General features: G+C 47.3%; 1 protein-coding gene across 1 annotated transcript in view; it reads left to right on the top strand.

Moving 5' to 3' along the window:
* Positions 1-14,845, top strand: part of inpp4b (inositol polyphosphate-4-phosphatase type II B) — a 234,877-nt gene that overhangs the window by 173,767 nt on the left and 46,265 nt on the right.

Below are 14,845 nucleotides of genomic sequence, written 5' to 3' on the forward strand. Positions count from 1 at the left end.
ACGCCGCGGCCGGACAGGTCGCAAAGACCCTCAACGCCGTCACCATCCTCCAGGGCTCCTCTGCCGTGCGGCTCGCGGAGCTGAAGGAAAAATGGGGCGATGACGCGAAGGAGCTGCATCGCTTGAACCAGCTCACCATCTCCTGCACCCAACACACCATTAATTGGACCGGCCGGGTGTTGGACGACTGCGCGACCATCGAGAGGGTGCGGTGGCTCGACCTCGCCACCTTCACAAAAGTCGCGCAGAAAATCGACGCAAAAAAGAAGCTGCTGGCCCTTCCACTCACAGCAGGTAACCTCTTCTGCGGGGCAGAAAAGTACCTGAAGGACTCCACGGAGTCGGCGAGGGCCCGGAAAGAGGCAGCGGCGGGTCTTTTGGCCCCGAGGTCTCCCCAACCTGGCAGACCCCGCCAGGAGAGGTCTGCCTTAAGGGGGAGACTCTCCTCGCCTCGCCAATCCAGCGCCAGCGGCAGCTCCCGCAACTCCTCAGCCCGTCCCACCAGAGTGGAAGGGCCCATGTCGCTGGGAGTCGGCGACGTCCGTCGCAAGGACCTCCGCTCCCCCCCTCCCCCTTCTTCCCCCAGATCCACTCGACGCGGCGGCGGGAGAGGACGTGGTCGCGGGCAGCGTGTTTGACATTTGCCCCCCGGTGTTACCGGTTGTTCGGCTGCCCCCCCCACATCCACACGGATGGAGTGGGGGGGGATTAGCCCCCCTGGTCACCTCGGGAAAAAGACTTGGCCTTTTCATGGCCCCGACGGAAAACAAGCGACAGAAAGTAACAGTGTTACAGAGCCAGGCCTCTGCTGTTTTAACTTGTCCACATGTTGTTTGCCAGGGTGTTTGTGTGTCAAGTGTGTTTCAAATAAATGTTCTGGAAAATACAAAACCTCTCATTCTTTCACCCGCCTCAGAGCGGCGATGCGGAGGGACCCCCCTTGGGGGGGCCCCTCCGTATCAATGCCCTCCAACCATAAGCCCACAGCGCTTGGACAGTCCCTTTGGAGACTGTCCAAGCGCTGCTGGGATGAATATTGTGCATGCTATGAACAAGACAAAGGTATTAAATCCATTGCTAATTCTAAACGCCAATGTACAAGGGTCACGCCAAAATTTCCATTTTTACCATCCATCCAGCAGAGGGCGCCAGAGGCCCACTGTGAAAAGGAAGGTTTACAAAATGGCGGCGCGGGCCGAGGGTCACCCCAATGTTTACAGCCTGCCGTGCACCGTGTCACGCCAGCCTCTGGAGGGCAACAGAGTGCCTCCGTCAGTAGAGGCGGATCCGTCGCTTCCTTTAGTCAGGCCGAGGGGCCTAGACAAGATGGCGGCGGACCTTGTAGGCAACAAGGGGATAGTGTGGAACACTTCCGCACTAGGCCACGTGATCTCTTCACGCAGAACGTCAGGATCGACGCGACCTCCTTTGTCTCTAGCGAGCTCCACAGCTGTAGCTCCGCTGAGCAGAGTTTTAGCGTCTCCGGTTCCCATGGTCACGGTTTCACGACCAGTGAAACTAACGACGGCAGCATCCAGCAACAAGCCTCTCGCTCAATGCTTGGATCAATGGAAACTTTGCAAGCCGTCCCCTTGGGTGCTGCGCACCGTTCACAAGGGTTACAGACTGCAGTTTGCCAGGAAGCCGCCCATGACAGACAAGGTATTGTACACTCGAGCGTCGGGCCAAGCGGCCAAAACCTTAAGAGAGGAGGTAGCCTCCCTTCTAGACAAGGGCGCGATAAAGAAATTATCTCCGGATCAGAACCGTCTGGGGTTCTATTCGGAATATTTTCTGGTGAAAAAGAAAGGGGGGGGCGTAAGACCCATATTGAATCTGAAGGGACTCAACAGGTTCCTGGAGGTTTTTCATTTTCAAATGCTAACGACCGTGAAGTTATTACGCACGGTGCGTCAGGGCGACTGGTGGACAAGTATCGATCTGAAAGATGCTTACTTCCACATCCCAATTTATCCCCCGCACAGAAAATTCCTGCGCTTCGGCTTCGAAGGGGAAGTGTACGAGTACATGGTTCTCCCTTTTGGTATGTCGTTGAGCCCACGGGTGTTTGTGAAGTGTACCAACGCGGCCATTGCTCCACTACGGAGACAGGGAATCCGTCTGTCGACCTACATCGACGACTGGTTGATAGCCGCAGGCTCGGAGGAGGAGGTGGCACGGCACACGGCCGTGGCCATCTCCCATCTGACGTCACTGGGTTTCACAATCAACGTCAAGAAGAGCGTTTTGGTTCCGTCCCAGCGGGCCACCTTCCTGGGAATCTCGCTGGACTCGAACACGCTCAGGGCACGTCTATCCAAGGAGAGGACAGACAGCGTTTTGGCTTGTGTGAGATCTTTCCGCCTGGGGCGGAAGGTTACTTACAAACAATGCATGCAAGCAGTAGGTCTCATGGCCTCAGCCATTCACTTAATCCGCTTAGGCAGGCTCTACATGAGACCCGCTCAGAGGTGGCTGAGGGCCCTTCGGATCCCACCCACCTCAGGTCGTCGGCTTGTGGTGGTGTCTCCATGGTGTGTGGAGGCACTCAGACCATGGTCACTGGCAGCCTTTCTGTCCCAGGGGGTCAGTATAGGAGCTGTGATTTCGTGGAAAGTCATCACCACGGACGCCAGTTTGACTGGGTGGGGTGCCGTCCACGAGGGCAGGTGGACCAGGGGACTGTGGGATCCGACACTGCAGTCGGCTCACATCAACTACCTGGAACTGCTGGCGGTTTTCCTCGCTCTGAAACATTTCGAGGCACAGATCTTGGGTTGTCATGTCGCGGTCAGAACGGACAATACGACAACCATGTGTTTTATCAACAAGCAGGGAGGCTTGACCTCCCTGGTGTTGGATGGTCTAGCACGCAAGATAACGTTTTGGTGCGAGTCACGGCTCGCGTCCATACGGGCGTCTCATGTACCGGGCCTCCTGAACTTCGGAGCGGACTTGCTGTCCAGGGGCGGTCTCCGGTACGGGGAATGGTCACTCCACCCGGTAGTGGCGAAGGATATCTGGCGCAGATTCGGTCACCCACGGGTCGATTTGTTTGCCTCCGAAGAGAACGCGAAGTGTTATCGGTTCTTCTCAGTGAAGAGGGGGGACCGTTCCATGGGCATGGACGCCTTGGCACACAGTTGGCCGAGCGAACTGCTTTATGCCTTCCCGCCAATGGAGTTGATCCTCCCCACCTTGGAGAGGGTCAGGCTCCAGGGGTTGTCGGTGTTGCTGGTGGCTCCAGCATGGGGCACGTGGAGGTCGGAGATAGCTCCGCTCCTTTACGATACGCCTCTGCCCCTCCCTCCCAGGGCAGACCTGGTGAGGCAGGGAGGGAACGAGCTGTTCCACGAGCGCCCTCAGGACCTAGACCTATGGGTTTGGCCCGTGAGAGGGCGAATTTGAATTCATGTGGCTTCCCCCCTGACGTGGTGGCTACCATCCAGGGTGCGAGGGCCATGTCCACAAGGGAAGCTTACGAGGTCAGATGGAATATGTTCGCATCTTGGTGTCTGGAGCAGTCACCAGTGGTGGTGGCTGTCCAGGCCCCGGTGGGCAGCATTCTTACTTTTCTACAGGGAAGGCTAAATCAGGGTTTATCCTTCTCGACGGTGAAAGTATATTTGGCTGCCATTTCGGCTTGCCACCTAGGTTTCGACGATGGCAAGACGGTGGGTCAGCATAACTTCGTGCGCCGATTTATGAACGGCGCCAGAAGAGCTAGACCGGTCAACAGGCCACTGTTCCCAGTCTGGGATTTGACGGTGGTGCTGGAGGCACTGTGCCGTCACCCGTTCGAGCCTTTTGAGTCTATGGCCCTGAAGGTCATTAGTCTAAAAACGGTCCTTTTGGTGGCCCTGTCCACGGCTAAACGGGTCAGTGACTTGCATGCGCTCTCGGTGAGCCCGGAGTGCATGAATTTTCTGAACAACGACAGGAGGGTTTTGCTTAAACCAAACCTGGCGTTCGTTACAAAGACCGGGGTGGTGGCCCCAGATCCGGTTGAATTGGTGGCTTTTCATCCGCCTCCCTTCGCTTCGGCGGAGGACAGGCGGTTACATTGCCTCTGCCCGGTGAGAGCCTTGAAGCTCTATTGCCAGAGGACGGCGGCCAGTCGCTCATCGACACAACTCTTTGTCTCTTTTGGCGTGGGGGTTCAGAGGAAGGCGGTCACCAAAGCGACGCTTTCTAGATGGATCCGTGATGCCATTAAGCTGGCTTATGTGAGTAGTGGTGTCCCTGTCCCGGGGGGTCTGAGGGCCCACTCTACTAGAGGCATGGCTACGTCCTGGGCTCTCTACAAGGGAGCTTCGATCCAGGAGATTTGTGCGGCTGCAAATTGGTCGTCACCGTCGACTTTTGCGGCCTTTTACAGTCTGGACGTGGCGGTGTCATCAATGGCGCACGCTGTCCTGGGTGTGGCTGCTGCCTCCAGGTCAGTGGAGGATAGGGAGTAGGCTTGGGGCCTTTTCTCCGTATCTTCCGACTTCCTCTTTAGGTTTCCTTGGGACCAGCAGGGCTGTGTCTTGGGGATAGGGCCCTGCTCCTCATTATTATGAGGCGGACTGTGTCTGCCTGTTAGTGAATAAGGCAGACTCTAGAGTCTGTAAGGGCCTACTCTTGTTATCTATCCCGCACCCCAGCCCGGTGGGCTGGGGGGGCGCCCAGGGGCCGTGAGGTCGTGGACCTATGGCCTGGGGGTCTTAGGTCACGTCCGGGGGGGACGTGACCTAGGAGCTGAGGGGCGTGCGGGGTTGTCAGGGTTGTGTGGCTCATTACCTCAAGGGGGGTTTATGAATCCCATAGTGAGTAGTAAACGGAGAACCGTGGTAAAACTAGAGGTTACGAATGTAACCCCGGTTTTAGTAGGTTCGGAGTTTACTACTCACCAGACACCCCTTTCTGTGCGCATTTGGCATGCAGAGAGGAGAATGTTAAGAGGAAGAGCCTACGTCACGAGGGAGCTTTATACTCCCGGGTCTTCCGGACTCGTGACATACCCTTAGCCAATCAGTATTGGCACCGGGAGCGTGTGTGTTGCTCTGTCTCATCGCCTGAGGGCGCTGATATCCCATAGTGAGTAGTAAACTCCGAACCTACTAAAACCGGGGTTACATTCGTAACCTCTAGTTACGCTGGCGCGTGATCAATGGATGAAAATTTGCTAGTAGAGGGCTACGTTTTTTCCCCCAAAAATCTGCAAGTCATACTACGTATATAGTGTAGAACACACCACTGGGTTTAAAGTGGTTAAACTGATATAGTCGCTTCTTTTGGGCTTGTTTTCGCGTAGACCTGGTTGCTTATTTCTCTTGCAAAATCTGGCAACACTGGTCCTAGCGTCTGTAGCAGTCCGCCGCAGCTGTCTAAATGACGAAGGAGGCGTTGGCAGTCACCTGGGGTGCCGCGGGGCCGTGCTGCTGACGTCGCCGCATTTTGCCCCCGCAGCTTGTCAGCAGCAGGCCAGGAGCACTACATTAATTTCCCCTCTCCGCTATTAATTAGCCGAACGGCAGAGACGCTGGCTTAATTAGACCACCGGGCCCCACCGAGCTCACTTCTCCTCTCTCCCTCTCTCATTACTGTCAAAACCAATTCCTATTGATCATTTAGGATTAAGAAGGGGGGGGGGGAAGAAACAAGGGAGGAAGTTTGTGCTAGTCGCTGTTGTTGCTAGTTTTAGTAAATGTCTGCTAATGACTGGACTTGTACACTCACTCACGACTCAAGATAGATTGCTGCCCTTGAATCATCACTGGAGAAGTCACGTCTGAGGGGAGAGTGTTTTTTTTCGTAGAACCCCTGTCTCTGTTTGCTTGTGTGAAATGTGCCCTAGCAAAATACGAGACAGGCTCATGCGCAGATGAATAAACTGTGTGCACACGAGAGGGATGCAGGGAAATCTGTGGCCTACTTTAAGAATTAGCAAGTGGGTTAAGTCATTATCAACTGAGGTGGTAAGGATGGATGTCCAAATATTTGCTAGAAACTCCCTCCAGATAAACCTTTTTTCTAGCTTTGATTTCAGGGGTATTTCCTTAAACCGAAAGCAAAGGGATTTGGTGGTTACATGGCTCCAACACTGGTCCTGGGGACCTAGATTAATGGTACTTTTCTATGAAGTAGTTAATTGCATTCACCTGGTGTCCTAGGTCTAAATTAGTCCCTGGTTAGATAATGGCTAGAATGAAAAGCAGCAGCGTTCCGGAGCTACCACTGGTGATAAGAGAATTCTTGTCAATTGTACAATTATTTCTGTACATGGGCTGCCAGGGTTTGAGGAAGAGAAAAAAAAGGAAGTTGGGTATTTTGTTGATAAAGTTCTTTGTTACTTAGTAATAGTACATTGTAAGGTTTACTTTCATGTCAGCAATAATTTTGTAAGTCTAGGTGTCAAGTTTATCAAATAATGGATCTCCATTTATCATACTGAAGTGAAATTGCACTTGCGTGGTATTGCTAGTATAATAATGAGGTTAATTTCTACCTAACCTGCACTAAAGACAAATGGTTTCACTAATTTGCCATAATGCTTCATGTACCTGTGCATGTTGTGTTGAATCGTCAAGAAACAGCATTATACATATACTGAAAAGTGATATACCGTTGTGGTTCTGGAAAAAAAGAAACCGGACAACCAAAGACAACCAGATAAAAATATAATTTGTCTGGTTAACTATTCATATGTACATTTTTGTTTTATTGTAGTATAAACTACTACTGACAAAACTACACTGTGAAAACAATTATTTGCAGAAAAATGCTGTACTGGTCAATACTGTAAAGGTGTGTTTTCATACCTTGAATAATACAAAGAAAACAAGTTCTTATTCATTTTTAAATAACTCAACACAAATATTTTAACTTAGGAAGTGTTCATAAATCAACATTTGATGGAATAACACTGATTTCTTCAAGGTATTGTATCACAGTGTTTCCCTCCAGCTTGTCCTATTGCCAGAGTATAGTGATGATGACCACTGCAGTGTTTTTTCTACTTTTCCTCCGTACATAAGATTCAGGTGATCACCTCATCAGTATCTCATTAAGTTGCATGAAGTGTGCTCGTGCTGGAATTTTAGATTTGACAGGCACATGGAAGGATTGCCATCATGTACAGATGCTGATTTGAGACATATTTGGAGTGGTCTCTCCATTTCTTCAAATCTGTAAAGCCTGATCTATAGGCTACTTGAGTTAGTATGATGTGTTCTGACTACAAACAGTAGAATAGCCAAGTAATTCATACCTTTTCGCAGTGGCTAAACGTGAAGGTGTCAATTGCAAATGAACACCATGTGTGACGTTTACCTTCATATGGAATGACATCATACTGTATGATCAACTTGCATGTATTACAATCATACATAAACATACCAATACACATTTTGCTCCCATTGATTTACTTTGAGGGATTTGTGGTGACTTCTTAGGTTAAACAGTTTCACTTCAGGTCATGATCTGATTTCAGCTACAAAAACATGTTTCAACCCAGACAGCCTCCCTTCATTCATTTGTAAACCCCTGGTGGTTGTGTGCTACATGTGAATACAATAATCAGTCCCTAGGATTTTGCGATTGCAAGAATTAACACAAATTGAGGCAATTCCCTCCCTGCAATAACTGCGAGAATGATATATTCCCATCACAATATTTCTGCATATAATTGTCAAATGGGAGGAATGCTGTTACGCACAGCATTGTGTGCCTTCTAGACAGAACAAGTGGGGGGAGAGGGAGAGATGCTGCAACCTTATTATATTTTTTCTATTTATGCATGCAAAGTCTATCAGCAATGTCAAATCTGAGCAAATATGTATTGGCTATTCTTGATCATTTTGTTCCACTCTTTTCTGGTCTATCTTCAAAGCAGACCATGTCTGCTGCCAACACATACCCTAGATACAGTGACTTCCAGGTGTCTTTGTAATTGCAATGAGAAGCGAAGGTGTGGTTAAAGTTGCACACAGTTTGTAATTTGTTATCGCTCCCACATTGACGAACTGCATGGCCATGTTGAATAGTTGGTGAAGGTATACTTCTTATTTGGCCAAATGTGAATAGCATAATAAATATTGAACTTGAATGATATGCATAGATTATGTAGCTATGATACAACTTTCATGCTCTTCATGAGTAGTGATTAGATTTATACATGCACTTCTGAACGTTTGAATGTTAGACTACAGAAGTACCCAAACCTTGATTCAGATGCTGTAGTCTGAAATACTGTTTCCTAGGAAATTGTCTATCTAGTATAATGCTGTGAATGCCATTTAATGGATACTTTTATCCGAAGGAGATCCATACAGTCCTCTGTAATACATAATAAGAGATTCAGAACGACATACTTAGACCTCCCATAAATTACCCCTTATTAAGAAAAATAATTATATAAATTAGTTAGACATACTGTAGCATTGAAGGAGGCATGAGCTCGGCTCTGGGCTCCCTAGGCTGGCGGGGGGAGTGTAGCGCCCAGGATCGCTTAGACAATTGGCACTGGGTGAAAAATGGTGGGTAAAATCGTGGGATAAGAACAATTATTTAAAAAAAGACACAAAATACTGTATCTTGCTTGAGTGTGATGCAAATCTAAACTGACAACCATTTTGAGGGAACTTAATTAAGATTTGAATAGTTCATTCAGTTTTCATCAACTACAATTGTCATGAATTTACCTTAATAAGCTTAGGAGAAACGTAGCATGACCTCCCGTAAAATACCCCTTATTATGTAACAGGATATACAAATTAGTCCGATAAATCTTGCTGGAGACGAGAGTGATGCGAGCATAAACTGACGGCCACCTTGAGGGAAATTAATTACAGATTTGAGTACTTATAATTGAGTTGCAACTCTTACAGTATGTCTTTGTAACCTTCCATTTCTATAAAGCAAGCACCACTGAAGTGACGAGTTCCCTGACATACTAACTATTCAGCGGATGAATTGGAGTCTGTTCAAATGTGCACCTTTCCCATCTCTGTGCTTTTCTTCACAAGCTCGTTCAAGGGTAGGGGTTTATTATGCTGTCTATACCTGTGGTTCTCAACCTGTGGGCTGGGGCCCACTGGTTGGCCGCGAGAGGGTATTGCAAGTGGGCTCCCAAATAAGTGGCAAAACACTAAGCTTTGAATCAGTGTTTTTCAACCTTTTTCATATCAAGGTCCATTATTTATTCGGCATTTGAAATGGACCCTTATGGGTCCATTTGGTTTCATTTTACGCTCTCAAGAGTTAAAGATCTATAAGGGTTCATTTGGTTACCAACTTTCCATCATTTAGCTGGGGACCACCTGGAAACTCCTCAAGGACCACTGGTTGAAAACCACTGCTTTAAATGATAATATGACATTAATATTTAAAACATAGTATCATAGTGATACCAATAAATAAGCACTTCAAGTACACTACGTTGGTTCCATCGATCCAAGACAGAACATAATCAATGAATTGATCATTAACACATTGAGTGCCAAAACCGTACCGGTACGGTTTTGCAAATACGCCCGTGGAGTGCCAACTTTCCTAAAAAACGTATAAATACGTGAGTTTTATCTTTTTATTTTTTTTGTTTATTTCCATGCGGGAGGGGCTAGAGCAGCTCTGGGATCACCCTAGGTGATTCTGAGAAGGATAGGCCAGATGCATCACCATGTCAAAAACATGGCTCCCCATCCGCTTCCGGTCTATTTCCTTCTCTAAAACGCCTATAACTCTGAAACTTTTTTCTATGGGGAAAACAACTCATTTTGCATCCGCGATCGCTCCGCCATTGTTACTCGCGTGAGAGATGTTATCGTTCCAGCCGTTAGCCAGCACCATCGGGTAAAATGCATGCTTTTTTTTTCATGGATTGCTCGTCATGGAGTCTACAGCTTTAAACAGCACAATGGAGGTTAACGTTGAGATTCCCGGCACCGAACGTATTCTGTTATTATAAAATTCTGGCACCCAATGTGTTAAAATAAACAAAAATATAAATAAAGCTCTGAAAATGCACGCTTCCACCCATCCATCTGACCACTTAAGAGGTCAGTTAAGTGGTCAGATGGGCTACCGATTGTCCGATATAGGCTGCCGTGTTAAGTGGTCGGATTGGGTGGGTCGTGAACGATTTCATGGTTTTCAAGTGGGCCCTGATCCAGAAAACATTAAGAACCGCTGCTCTATGCCTTGACTTGGTTTGCCATCTTGACTTACACGTGAGGGCTTGGACTGACAGTACTGCTGATGGGGCAATTCAAGTTCCCTTGAACCAAGCCTTAGAGGGGATCAATTCTATCCTCCAGCATCAGGTGGTAGGTCCCCGCATTCATTAGTGCCTGCATGGGCTCACTAATGGGATTGGATTTGTACTTATGTGTCAACAAGGCCGTTATTGAATCTCAGCTTTCTTCTCCGTGTCTTCCGCCGCACCATCCCTCAGCTCACTCTCTCAGTGCACTCCTATTGGATTTCCTTATACTCCTTCACAGTAAAATATTGAGTGATAATTTAACTCACTTTTACGCTTTAAGGGTTAAATTAACACTCTGGATTTTACTGTGTGGTATTGTCCTGGATAATAGACTTTACTGCCTTCTTTCTTTCCTGCACTCCATTATTAACGTTTGGTACTTTGCCATGGCTGTGGTGTTAGCATTTCAAGGTATTGTATGTGCCAGATTGTATGTTTTGTGCAGGACTCAAGCGCAGGAAAGAGTAGGTAGGAATTATGGGGTAAGACAAGATACATTTCACAGGCTGAATACAGGAACAGATCACACAGACAGCATGGAAACAGGCAGGATTCAACAAGGACTGTCAAATAAAACGCATGAATACAGATTGCAGAATTCAACAGGCTTACTTACAGAATAATCGACAGACGATCGGACCCGGCTTGCGTACGAAATCACATGATACTTGCTACATACTAATCAGTATGCTATTTTTCAACATACTTTTGAGTGCATACACATAGTACGTTTCATTTCGGGCATACTAATAAGACCACACGGAATGTTAGGAAAGTACCCCATCTTGTGACAAAGCTGGGGTACTACACATACAAGTAGGCCTACATGTTCCCGTTTCATCATCCGGGTTTTTGACCAATAAGCACCTTTGTTTGACCCCGCGCCGAGACAGCTGACGCTTCTCCGGGTCAAACAAAGGCATCACGTGACGTTGATCCCCTTCCCCTATTCGCTCACATGACGTGTGTGTAGGCAGAAGAATAGCAGTTAAAGGTTGTTTATTGGACATGTCTCAACAAGTAACTACATTCTACTTGTGTCTAATAGTATAATTAAAGTATAATTGACGTTACAACGGAGGTTTGGTCACTTTCCGCCATGTAAATTCTGGTATGTTGTTACCGCTCTACATTGTTGGACATTCATAGCAGCTTAGTGTCAGTGTCAATTTAGTATGCATACTAAAAAGTCTCACATACTAATTTAGCTTACTAAATAGTATGTTGGTATGGCATCAGACGCAGACGCAGACGCAGCTAGAGGGCAGGGATTAAAGCTTATGTAAAACATAACAAACATGAAACACTGAAAGCATCAGACACGCGTGTCATCCATTGTTTACAGCGGCTGCAGCCACACTGGATGCATCAAGTCAAAGGCGTCAAAATCTGTTGACGCGTCTTTCAGAGATCGGTTCTATTTTGGATCGTCGACGCGCTACACAGATCAGAGAGAGGAGAACAGAGTGAATAGAACATCAGAGCACAGTGCGGACTCCCAGCATGCGTGCGTGTGTGCTTGCGTCATGTACGCGTGTGTTATTGTATTATTTTATGACAGCTGCTGGGAGCAATGAGAGACGTTACGGATGGCAGGTACGGAGGCTCAGGACAAAACACAAAGCAACAATACAGTGCATTACCCAGCTGAATGCATAGAGACGGCTTGACACTTCCAATGGGAATATTTGTTATTTTATTTTTAACAAAAAAAAAACGTTTCACTTTCTACACACATGGGCTAACAGGACACAGTTGAACATAATGGGCAATCAACAGAGGTGTAACACGTGTCGTAGATGGGGGGTGGGGTAGATCATGAGGAGAGAGTGACATCTGCTGGACAGGTAGGACACAGCCGTGTCAGTATGACAGGCTAGACTGGTGGCTTTTGGGAGGTTGGTCATTGGGTGTACGTTCTGTACGGCTGGATATGTCACACTGGCTGGCCTGTGTGTGTGTGTGTGTGTGTGTGTGTGTGTGTGTGTGTGTGTGTGTGTGTGTGTGTGTGTGTGTGTGTGTGTGTGTGTGTGTGTGTGTGTGTGTGTGTGTGTGTGTGTGTGTGTGTGTGTGTGTGTGTGTGTGTGTGTGTGTCCGTCCTCCACTTTTAGCGAGGCATTTGATTTGTTCAGAGCCAGTGGGTGGCCGTTCTCCAAGGGGCTCATTAGCTGTGATGACAAGGCCAGGAGTTTAATAAAGCTAGCCCGACAAAGTAGCAGCGCAGTGGCTAGCTTCCCTCCACTCTGCCCCTGTGCACCTCATTTGTTCATTTATACATCAGGTAGGGATGTTTCTCACTGGGGGATTTGTCTTAGGATGCATCTTTCTTCATGAGACACACAAAACAAATACAAGAACATTTCCACGACCGCTGGATGAGAGTATCATGCCCTCGCAAGTCGCTCTGTATGTCATTGTCTCTTTATGATTCTCTCTTTCCTCCACCTCTCTCCTTCTACTTACCTCTTTTCCCTCTCTGTCTCTATTTTTCCCTCTCTGTCTTCCAACCCCTCTCCTTCTATTCTATCTATATATCTATCACTCTCTCTCTCTCTCTCTCGCTCTCTCGCTCGCTCTCTCGCTCTCTCTCTCAGACCACCTTTATTCTTCGGTCACACCTCAGGGTGTGGCTCAGGGCTCTATATCCTACACAGAAGTTTCTCTGAACCTATTACTGGGAGGGTTGCCGATGACTGCTGCCTTGCCCACTGTCTGCTCACTTCAAATGCCATCTTTCCCTGATGCCAGGGAAGATCAGTGGCAGAAAAGTTGTTGAAAGAGACTTTTACCTGAAAAGACGTTTGATTGTGAGTGATTTGCCCCGAATGTAGGAACTAATTGACAGACGGAGATGCGTGCGTGCGTTTGTACTTGTATTACTCTACTTGGGAGGACCTAGCGTCCCCACAAGTACTGTAAATAGTAGAATTTGTGAAATAGCCAGTGTGAGAAGTGAAATGAGTTAGGCTTACAAATAGAAAAAGATTCAGGTTGGAGTTAGGGTTAGGATAAACATTTAGATGTCAGGTTTTGGGGGTTGGGGTTAGAAATTTCCCTATTTCATTATTTTCAGCTATTTTCAATGGCGTCCTAAAATGTTGATGTCCTCACAACTATAGTAATACAAATGTGTGTGTGTGTGTGTGTGTGTGTGTGTGTGTGTGTGTGTGTGTGTGTGTGTGTGTGTGTGTGTGTGTGTGTGTGTGTGTGTGTGTGTGTGTGTGTGTGTGTGTGTGTGTGCGCGCGCGCGCACACGTGCGTTTGAGTTTAAATAGCTGCCCAGAAATGATGGGGTATTAATTATGCACGAGGTGAATAAGTGGTCTGACATTGATTGGACCGGCGGTGCAGTTTGCCAGCATTCAGCCACTGGGAAAACCTGGAAAGATGCTGCTGCAACACCACAATAAAATGTAATGTGAACACAGAGATGGACACTCATGGCATACACACACCCAATTATATGCAAACATATACACACACACACACACATACACACTCACTCACTCACTCACTCACTCACTCACTCACATACACACACACTTGCATACGTATGTGTAGCAGTAGTGGCTCAGAGCCCCTGGCTTGTTGACTAAAAATCGAATATCTCCCCAGGCCAAGGGGGAATTCCCCTTCAGGCTAGTGGTTAAGATGTTGGCTTTCCATGCAGGAGACCAGGGTTCGAATCCTGGGCGTTACATATGCACACACATCTGTATGCTCCGGGCACGTTAACCACTTGAACCCCAGCATCCCCGTTCTGAGGAGAACGTTCTGTAAAAATAGCAGATCTACAAGCTCACAACATGTTGTATATTTGGAGGACAAAGAATGACATGCACCCTCAAGGGTCCATTTGGCTACATTTGCACACTGTAAGTTAAATTAACATTCAGAATTTCACACCATAGGCATCAGTAGAAAGGAAAGAATCCCCAGCCTCCTGTAAATAACTCAAAACATGGCTCCAGTGACATCCAACTGATCTTGGCAACAGGGCTCACTAATGCCTTCAGAGAATGATTATGCCATATTGTGTTACTAGGTAATATGGTTAAAAGATCCAAGAGAGGCCTGTTTGTGATTACCCAACACCTCACCCAGCACAATCAATGGGCCATTACAATTTGTAAATTGGACAAAATAACGGTGTGACAACAGTGGGCTCGGCTCGCACTACAATTCACAATCATATCACATTACACATGCCCTGAATAGAAATGAACTGGCATGAATGAATCTTTCCCACAATGGGTGTTTCATAACTCTTAAGGCAGTGGATACTCTGACAGCGGACATTGATTGGATCTAAATAACTGTGTGGGCTTAGCTTCTGGCTATATTATCATCGACCCAACCTTCAACCTTATACAATTCTTTTAGCTTTGATTTCAGGCTGTATCTGGATGGGCGGGAGGATAACACTGTCCTTGAACATGAGGCTGTTTTGTTCAGTGGAAACCAATTAAGTCTCTGTATTTATTTATTGTAGTTAAATTTAGACCCGCTTTTGAAAATCCCATGGAAACTATGAAAATGTCATTGAGTCCATAGCCTACCTTTCGTAGCTGTCAGCAATAAAGTGGAGCTTTTGTACAT

The sequence above is a fragment of the Gymnoscopelus braueri genome, assembly GCF_963280865.1.
Source record: "Gymnoscopelus braueri genome assembly, chromosome: 2".
Classification (NCBI taxonomy): domain Eukaryota; kingdom Metazoa; phylum Chordata; class Actinopteri; order Myctophiformes; family Myctophidae; genus Gymnoscopelus; species Gymnoscopelus braueri.